Here is a 10,000-nt window from a genome sequence, read left to right on the forward strand (position 1 = left end):
TTTTTATAGACGATCGCATATGAATCGCTCGCGGTAAAACGCTAGCTAAATTCGCGATCTCGCAATATATAATTTAATTTGTGGATATATTGATATAATATCTAAAAAGGGAACCGCTAGCAATATACGATAATATATTGGAGGAGAACGGGGACCCTTTCAGAAAACTATATAATCCACTATAATGTGGAATGACCGATACAACGTCTTTACGTAAATTATAACGAGTTCATTAAAATTTAACGAGACGTCAACTTCGATACACCACACATATATGTGCGCTGTACAACGGTACGCTTTCTACATTAACATTAATAAAGATGTATAGTGAAAATATATAAAAGATGTATTATGAATATTAAAAAGAAGTATTATGAAACTTCATACCGTCCGAGACGTAAAAGTGTTATGGAAAATATTAACAATAACGGAAAAAAAGTATTATGAAATTAGATTGCCGCTCGATGTACGAACGTACGAGATGTATTATATAAAAGTTGTATGAAAATAGTGATAATAATGAAAAACAAGTAGTATGAAATTATATTCCGCTCGACTTAGGAACTTGTCGAAAAAGATGAATTGTGAAAGTTGAATGGAGTTGTTTTTTATGTAGGAGCCGTTCGAGGTATATAATATAAAAGTGCTATGAAAATATTAACAATAACGGAAAAAAGTATTATGAAATTAGATCGCCGCTCGATGTATGAACGTCCGAGATGTATTATATAAAAGTTGTATTAAATTAGTGATAATAATGAAAAACAAGTAGTATGAAATTATATTCCGCTCGATATAAGAACTTGTCGAAAAAGATGAATTGCGAAAATTGAATGGAGATGTTTTGTATGTAGGAGCCGTTCGAGGTATATTATATAAAAGTGTTATGGAAAATATTAACAATAACGGAAAAAATGTATTATGAAATTAGATCACCGCTCGATGAACGAACGTACGAGATGTATTATATAAAAGTTGTATGAAAATAGTAATAATTATGAAAAACAAGTATTATGAAATGAGATTTTCCCTAAATATATGAACTTGTCGAAAAAGATGAATTGTGAAAGTTGAATGGAGATGTTTTGTATGTAGGAACCGTTCGAGGTATATTATATAAAAGTGTTATGGAAAATATTGACAATAACGGAAAAAATGTATTATGAAATTAGATCGCCGCTCGATGAACGAACGTACGAGATGTATTATATAAAAGTTGTATGAAAATAGTAATAATTATGAAAAACAAGTATTATGAAATGAGATTTTCCCTAAATATATGAACTTGTCGAAAAAGATGAATTGTGAAAGTTGAATGGAGATGTTTTGTATGTAGGAACCGTTCGAGGTATATTATATAAAAGTGTTATGGAAAATATTAACAATAACGGAAAAAATGTATTATGAAATTAGATCGCCGCTCGATGAACGAACGTACGAGATGTATTATATAAAAGTTGTATGAAAATAGTAATAATTATGAAAAACAAGTATTATGAAATTAGATTTTCCCTAAATATATGAACTTGTCGAAAAAGATGAATTGTAAAAGTTGAATGGAGATGTTTTGTATGTAGGAACCGTTCGAGGTATATTATATAAAAGTGTTATGGAAAATATTGACAATAACGGAAAAAATGTATTATGAAATTAGATCGCCGCTCGATGAACGAACGTACGAGATGTATTATATAAAAGTTGTATGAAAATAGTAATAATTATGAAAAACAAGTATTATGAAATGAGATTTTCCCTAAATATATGAACTTGTCGAAAAAGATGAATTGTGAAAGTTGAATGGAGATGTTTTGTATGTAGGAGCCGTTCGAGGTATATTATATAAAAGTGCTATGAAAATATTAACAATAACGGAAAAAAGTATTATGAAATTAGATCGTCGCTCGATGTATGAACGTCCGAGATGTATTATATAAAAGTTGTATTAAATTAGTGATAATAATGAAAAACAAGTAGTATGAAATTATATTCCGCTCGACTTAGGAACTTGTCGAAAAAGATGAATTGTGAAAGTTGAATGGAGTTGTTTTTTATGTAGGAGCCGTTCGAGGTATATAATATAAAAGTGCTATGAAAATATTAACAATAACGGAAAAAAGTATTATGAAATTAGATCGCCGCTCGATGTATGAACGTCCGAGATGTATTATATAAAAGTTGTATTAAATTAGTGATAATAATGAAAAACAAGTAGTATGAAATTATATTCCGCTCGATATAAGAACTTGTCGAAAAAGATGAATTGCGAAAATTGAATGGAGATGTTTTGTATGTAGGAGCCGTTCGAGGTATATTATATAAAAGTGTTATGGAAAATATTAACAATAACGGAAAAAATGTATTATGAAATTAGATCACCGCTCGATGAACGAACGTACGAGATGTATTATATAAAAGTTGTATGAAAATAGTAATAATTATGAAAAACAAGTATTATGAAATGAGATTTTCCCTAAATATATGAACTTGTCGAAAAAGATGAATTGTGAAAGTTGAATGGAGATGTTTTGTATGTAGGAACCGTTCGAGGTATATTATATAAAAGTGTTATGGAAAATATTGACAATAACGGAAAAAATGTATTATGAAATTAGATCGCCGCTCGATGAACGAACGTACGAGATGTATTATATAAAAGTTGTATGAAAATAGTAATAATTATGAAAAACAAGTATTATGAAATGAGATTTTCCCTAAATATATGAACTTGTCGAAAAAGATGAATTGTGAAAGTTGAATGGAGATGTTTTGTATGTAGGAACCGTTCGAGGTATATTATATAAAAGTGTTATGGAAAATATTAACAATAACGGAAAAAATGTATTATGAAATTAGATCGCCGCTCGATGAACGAACGTACGAGATGTATTATATAAAAGTTGTATGAAAATAGTAATAATTATGAAAAACAAGTATTATGAAATTAGATTTTCCCTAAATATATGAACTTGTCGAAAAAGATGAATTGTAAAAGTTGAATGGAGATGTTTTGTATGTAGGAACCGTTCGAGGTATATTATATAAAAGTGTTATGGAAAATATTGACAATAACGGAAAAAATGTATTATGAAATTAGATCGCCGCTCGATGAACGAACGTACGAGATGTATTATATAAAAGTTGTATGAAAATAGTAATAATTATGAAAAACAAGTATTATGAAATGAGATTTTCCCTAAATATATGAACTTGTCGAAAAAGATGAATTGTGAAAGTTGAATGGAGATGTTTTGTATGTAGGAGCCGTTCGAGGTATATTATATAAAAGTGCTATGAAAATATTAACAATAACGGAAAAAAGTATTATGAAATTAGATCGTCGCTCGATGTATGAACGTCCGAGATGTATTATATAAAAGTTGTATTAAATTAGTGATAATAATGAAAAACAAGTAGTATGAAATTATATTCCGCTCGACTTAGGAACTTGTCGAAAAAGATGAATTGTGAAAGTTGAATGGAGTTGTTTTTTATGTAGGAGCCGTTCGAGGTATATAATATAAAAGTGCTATGAAAATATTAACAATAACGGAAAAAAGTATTATGAAATTAGATCGCCGCTCGATGTATGAACGTCCGAGATGTATTATATAAAAGTTGTATTAAATTAGTGATAATAATGAAAAACAAGTAGTATGAAATTATATTCCGCTCGATATAAGAACTTGTCGAAAAAGATGAATTGCGAAAATTGAATGGAGATGTTTTGTATGTAGGAGCCGTTCGAGGTATATTATATAAAAGTGTTATGAAAAGTATTAACAATAACGGAAAACAGTATTATGAAATTAGATGACCGCTCGATGTATGAACGTCCGAGGTGCATTATATAAAAGTTGTATAAAATTAGTGATAATAATAAAAAACAATTATTGTGAAATTTTATTCCGCTCGACTTAGGAACTTGTCGAAAAAGATGAATTGCGAAAATTGAAAGTTTGGCGCCTGGCCGGCAGAGGGCGCTAGTGTCTATAAAACCGTGTTAAGTTTGTCTTCTGGCCGGCAGGTGGCGCTAGTGTCTATAAAACCGTGTTAAGTGTGGCTTCTGGCCGGCAGGTGGCGCTAGTGTCTATAAAACCGTGTTTAGTTTGTCTTCTGGCCGGCAGAGGGCGCTAGTGTCTATAAAACCGTGTTAAGTGTGGCTTCTGGCCGGCAGGTGGCGCTAGTGTCTGTGAATTCGTGCAAGTTTGGCGCCTGGCCGGCAGAGGGCGCTAGTGTCTATAAAACCGTGTTAAGTGTGGCTTCTGGCCGGCAGGTGGCGCTAGTGTCTGTAAATTCGTGTCAAGTTTGGCGCCTGGCCGGCAGAGGGCGCTAGTGTCTATAAAACCGTGTTTAGTTTGTCTTCTGGCCGGCAGAGGGCGCTAGTGTCTATAAAACCGTGTTAAGTGTGGCTTCTGGCCGGCAGGTGGCGCTAGTGTCTGTGAATTCGTGCAAGTTTGGCGCCTGGCCGGCAGAGGGCGCTAGTGTCTATAAAACCGTGTTTAGTTTGTCTTCTGGCCGGCAGAGGGCGCTAGTGTCTGTAAATTCGTGTCAAGTTTGGCGTCTGGCTGGCAGAGGGCGCTAGTGTCTATAAAACCGTGTTTAGTTTGTCTTCTGGCCGGCAGGTGGCGCTAGTGTGTATAAAACCGTGTTAAGCGTGGCTTCAGGCCGGCAGAGGGCGCTAGTGTCTATAAAACCGTGTTTAGTTTGTCTTCTTGCCGGCAGGTGGCGCTAGTGTCTATAAAACCGTGTTTAGTTTTTCTTCTGGCCGGTAGGATATAAGAACTTGTCGAGGTGTAACATATAAAAGTTGTATGAAATAGTAATAACATCGAAAAAAAAAAACCGTGTCAAGTTTGGCGCCTGGCCGGCAGAGGGCGCTAGTGTCTATAAAACCGTGTTAAGTGTGGCTTCTGGCCGGCAGGTGGCGCTAGTGTCTGTAAATTCGTGTCAAGTTTGGCGTCTGGCCGGTAGAGGGCACTAGTGTCTATAAAACCGTGTTAAGTGTGGCTTCTGGCCGGCAGAGGGCGCTAGTGTCTGTAAATTCGTGTCAAGTTTGGCGCCTGGCCGGCAGAGGGCGCTAGTGTCTATAAAACCGTGTTAAGTGTGGCTTCTGGCCGGCAGGTGGCGCTAGTGTCTGTAAATTCGTGTCAAGTTTGGCGCCTGGCCGGCAGAGGGCGCTAGTGTCTATAAAACCGTGTTTAGTTTGTCTTCTGGCCGGCAGAGGGCGCTAGTGTCTATAAAACCGTGTTAAGTGTGGCTTCTGGCCGGCAGGTGGCGCTAGTGTCTGTGAATTCGTGCAAGTTTGGCGCCTGGCCGGCAGAGGGCGCTAGTGTCTATAAAACCGTGTTAAGTGTGGCTTCTGGCCGGCAGGTGGCGCTAGTGTCTGTAAATTCGTGTCAAGTTTGGCGTCTGGCCGGCAGAGGGCGCTAGTGTCTATAAAACCGTGTTTAGTTTGTCTTCTGGCCGGCAGAGGGCGCTAGTGTCTGTAAATTCGTGTCAAGTTTGGCGTCTGGCTGGCAGAGGGCGCTAGTGTCTATAAAACCGTGTTTAGTTTGTCTTCTGGCCGGCAGGTGGCGCTAGTGTGTATAAAACCGTGTTAAGCGTGGCTTCAGGCCGGCAGAGGGCGCTAGTGTCTATAAAACCGTGTTTAGTTTGTCTTCTTGCCGGCAGGTGGCGCTAGTGTCTATAAAACCGTGTTTAGTTTTTCTTCTGGCCGGTAGGATATAAGAACTTGTCGAGGTGTAACATATAAAAGTTGTATGAAATAGTAATAACATCGAAAAAAAAAAACCGTGTCAAGTTTGGCGCCTGGCCGGCAGAGGGCGCTAGTGTCTATAAAACCGTGTTAAGTGTGGCTTCTGGCCGGCAGGTGGCGCTAGTGTCTGTAAATTCGTGTCAAGTTTGGCGTCTGGCCGGTAGAGGGCACTAGTGTCTATAAAACCGTGTTAAGTGTGGCTTCTGGCCGGCAGAGGGCGCTAGTGTCTGTAAATTCGTGTCAAGTTTGGCGTCTGGCCGGCAGAGGGCGCTAGTGTCTATAAAACCGTGTTAAGTGTGGCTTCTGGCCGGCAGGTGGCGCTAGTGTCTGTAAATTCGTGTCAAGTTTGGCGCCTGGCCGGCAGAGGGCGCTAGTGTCTATAAAACCGTGTTTAGTTTGTCTTCTGGCCGGCAGAGGGCGCTAGTGTCTATAAAACCGTGTTAAGTGTGGCTTCTGGCCGGCAGGTGGCGCTAGTGTCTGTGAATTCGTGCAAGTTTGGCGCCTGGCCGGCAGAGGGCGCTAGTGTCTATAAAACCGTGTTAAGTGTGGCTTCTGGCCGGCAGGTGGCGCTAGTGTCTGTAAATTCGTGTCAAGTTTGGCGTCTGGCCGGCAGAGGGCGCTAGTGTCTATAAAACCGTGTTTAGTTTGTCTTCTGGCCGGCAGAGGGCGCTAGTGTCTGTAAATTCGTGTCAAGTTTGGCGTCTGGCTGGCAGAGGGCGCTAGTGTCTATAAAACCGTGTTTAGTTTGTCTTCTGGCCGGCAGGTGGCGCTAGTGTGTATAAAACCGTGTTAAGCGTGGCTTCAGGCCGGCAGAGGGCGCTAGTGTCTATAAAACCGTGTTTAGTTTGTCTTCTTGCCGGCAGGTGGCGCTAGTGTCTATAAAACCGTGTTTAGTTTTTCTTCTGGCCGGTAGGATATAAGAACTTGTCGAGGTGTAACATATAAAAGTTGTATGAAATAGTAATAACATCGAAAAAAAAAAACCGTGTCAAGTTTGGCGCCTGGCCGGCAGAGGGCGCTAGTGTCTATAAAACCGTGTTAAGTGTGGCTTCTGGCCGGCAGGTGGCGCTAGTGTCTATAAAACCGTGTTTAGTTTGTCTTCTGGCCGGCAGAGGGCGCTAGTGTCTATAAAACCGTGTTAAGTGTGGCTTCTGGCCGGCAGGTGGCGCTAGTGTCTGTGAATTCGTGCAAGTTTGGCGCCTGGCCGGCAGAGGGCGCTAGTGTCTATAAAACCGTGTTAAGTGTGGCTTCTGGCCGGCAGGTGGCGCTAGTGTCTGTAAATTCGTGTCAAGTTTGGCGTCTGGCCGGCAGAGGGCGCTAGTATCTATAAAACCGTGTTTAGTTTGTCTTCTGGCCGGCAGAGGGCGCTAGTGTCTGTAAATTCGTGTCAAGTTTGGCGTCTGGCTGGCAGAGGGCGCTAGTGTCTATAAAACCGTGTTTAGTTTGTCTTCTGGCCGGCAGGTGGCGCTAGTGTGTATAAAACCGTGTTAAGCGTGGCTTCAGGCCGGCAGAGGGCGCTAGTGTCTATAAAACCGTGTTTAGTTTGTCTTCTTGCCGGCAGGTGGCGCTAGTGTCTATAAAACCGTGTTTAGTTTTTCTTCTGGCCGGTAGGATATAAGAACTTGTCGAGGTGTAACATATAAAAGTTGTATGAAATAGTAATAACATCGAAAAAAAAAAACCGTGTCAAGTTTGGCGCCTGGCCGGCAGAGGGCGCTAGTGTCTATAAAACCGTGTTAAGTGTGGCTTCTGGCCGGCAGGTGGCGCTAGTGTCTGTAAATTCGTGTCAAGTTTGGCGTCTGGCCGGTAGAGGGCACTAGTGTCTATAAAACCGTGTTAAGTGTGGCTTCTGGCCGGCAGAGGGCGCTAGTGTCTGTAAATTCGTGTCAAGTTTGGCGCCTGGCCGGCAGAGGGCGCTAGTGTCTATAAAACCGTGTTTAGTTTGTCTTCTGGCCGGCAGGTGGCGCTAGTGTCTGTAAATTCGTGTTAAGTGTGGCTTCTGGCCGGCAGGTGGCGCTAGTGTCTGTGAATTCGTGCAAGTTTCGCGCCTGGCCGGCAGAGGGCGCTAGTGTCTATAAAACCGTGTTAAGTGTGGCTTCTGGCCGGCAGGTGGCGCTAGTGTCTGTAAATTCGTGTCAAGTTTGGCGTCTGGCCGGTAGAGGGCACTAGTGTCTATAAAACCGTGTTAAGTGTGGCTTCTGGCCGGCAGGTGGCGCTAGTGTCTGTGAATTCGTGCAAGTTTGGCGCCTGGCCGGCAGAGGGCGCTAGTGTCTATAAAACCGTGTTAAGTGTGGCTTCTGGCCGGCAGGTGGCGCTAGTGTCTGTAAATTCGTGTCAAGTTTGGCGTCTGGCCGGCAGAGGGCGCTAGTGTCTATAAAACCGTGTTTAGTTTGTCTTCTGGCCGGCAGAGGGCGCTAGTGTCTGTAAATTCGTGTCAAGTTTGGCGTCTGGCTGGCAGAGGGCGCTAGTGTCTATAAAACCGTGTTTAGTTTGTCTTCTGGCCGGCAGGTGGCGCTAGTGTGTATAAAACCGTGTTAAGCGTGGCTTCAGGCCGGCAGAGGGCGCTAGTGTCTATAAAACCGTGTTTAGTTTGTCTTCTTGCCGGCAGGTGGCGCTAGTGTCTATAAAACCGTGTTTAGTTTTTCTTCTGGCCGGTAGGATATAAGAACTTGTCGAGGTGTAACATATAAAAGTTGTATGAAATAGTAATAACATCGAAAAAAAAAAACCGTGTCAAGTTTGGCGCCTGGCCGGCAGAGGGCGCTAGTGTCTATAAAACCGTGTTAAGTGTGGCTTCTGGCCGGCAGGTGGCGCTAGTGTCTATAAAACCGTGTTTAGTTTGTCTTCTGGCCGGCAGAGGGCGCTAGTGTCTATAAAACCGTGTTAAGTGTGGCTTCTGGCCGGCAGGTGGCGCTAGTGTCTGTGAATTCGTGCAAGTTTGGCGCCTGGCCGGCAGAGGGCGCTAGTGTCTATAAAACCGTGTTAAGTGTGGCTTCTGGCCGGCAGGTGGCGCTAGTGTCTGTAAATTCGTGTCAAGTTTGGCGCCTGGCCGGCAGAGGGCGCTAGTGTCTATAAAACCGTGTTTAGTTTGTCTTCTGGCCGGCAGAGGGCGCTAGTGTCTATAAAACCGTGTTAAGTGTGGCTTCTGGCCGGCAGGTGGCGCTAGTGTCTGTGAATTCGTGCAAGTTTGGCGCCTGGCCGGCAGAGGGCGCTAGTGTCTATAAAACCGTGTTTAGTTTGTCTTCTGGCCGGCAGAGGGCGCTAGTGTCTGTAAATTCGTGTCAAGTTTGGCGTCTGGCTGGCAGAGGGCGCTAGTGTCTATAAAACCGTGTTTAGTTTGTCTTCTGGCCGGCAGGTGGCGCTAGTGTGTATAAAACCGTGTTAAGCGTGGCTTCAGGCCGGCAGAGGGCGCTAGTGTCTATAAAACCGTGTTTAGTTTGTCTTCTTGCCGGCAGGTGGCGCTAGTGTCTATAAAACCGTGTTTAGTTTTTCTTCTGGCCGGTAGGATATAAGAACTTGTCGAGGTGTAACATATAAAAGTTGTATGAAATAGTAATAACATCGAAAAAAAAAAACCGTGTCAAGTTTGGCGCCTGGCCGGCAGAGGGCGCTAGTGTCTATAAAACCGTGTTAAGTGTGGCTTCTGGCCGGCAGGTGGCGCTAGTGTCTGTAAATTCGTGTCAAGTTTGGCGTCTGGCCGGTAGAGGGCACTAGTGTCTATAAAACCGTGTTAAGTGTGGCTTCTGGCCGGCAGAGGGCGCTAGTGTCTGTAAATTCGTGTCAAGTTTGGCGCCTGGCCGGCAGAGGGCGCTAGTGTCTATAAAACCGTGTTAAGTGTGGCTTCTGGCCGGCAGGTGGCGCTAGTGTCTGTAAATTCGTGTCAAGTTTGGCGTCTGGCCGGTAGAGGGCACTAGTGTCTATAAAACCGTGTTAAGTGTGGCTTCTGGCCGGCAGAGGGCGCTAGTGTCTGTAAATTCGTGTCAAGTTTGGCGCCTGGCCGGCAGAGGGCGCTAGTGTCTATAAAACCGTGTTTAGTTTGTCTTCTGGCCGGCAGGTGGCGCTAGTGTCTGTAAATTCGTGTTAAGTGTGGCTTCTGGCCGGCAGGTGGCGCTAGTGTCTGTGAATTCGTGCAAGTTTCGCGCCTGGCCGGCAGAGGGCGCTAGTGTCTATAAAACCGTGTTAAGTGTGGCTTCTGGCCGGCAGGTGGCGCTAGTGTCTGTAAATTCGTGTCAAGTTTGGCGTCTG

Source organism: Diorhabda sublineata, unplaced genomic scaffold, assembly GCF_026230105.1.
Source record: "Diorhabda sublineata isolate icDioSubl1.1 unplaced genomic scaffold, icDioSubl1.1 Dsub_58, whole genome shotgun sequence".
NCBI lineage: Eukaryota > Metazoa > Arthropoda > Insecta > Coleoptera > Chrysomelidae > Diorhabda > Diorhabda sublineata.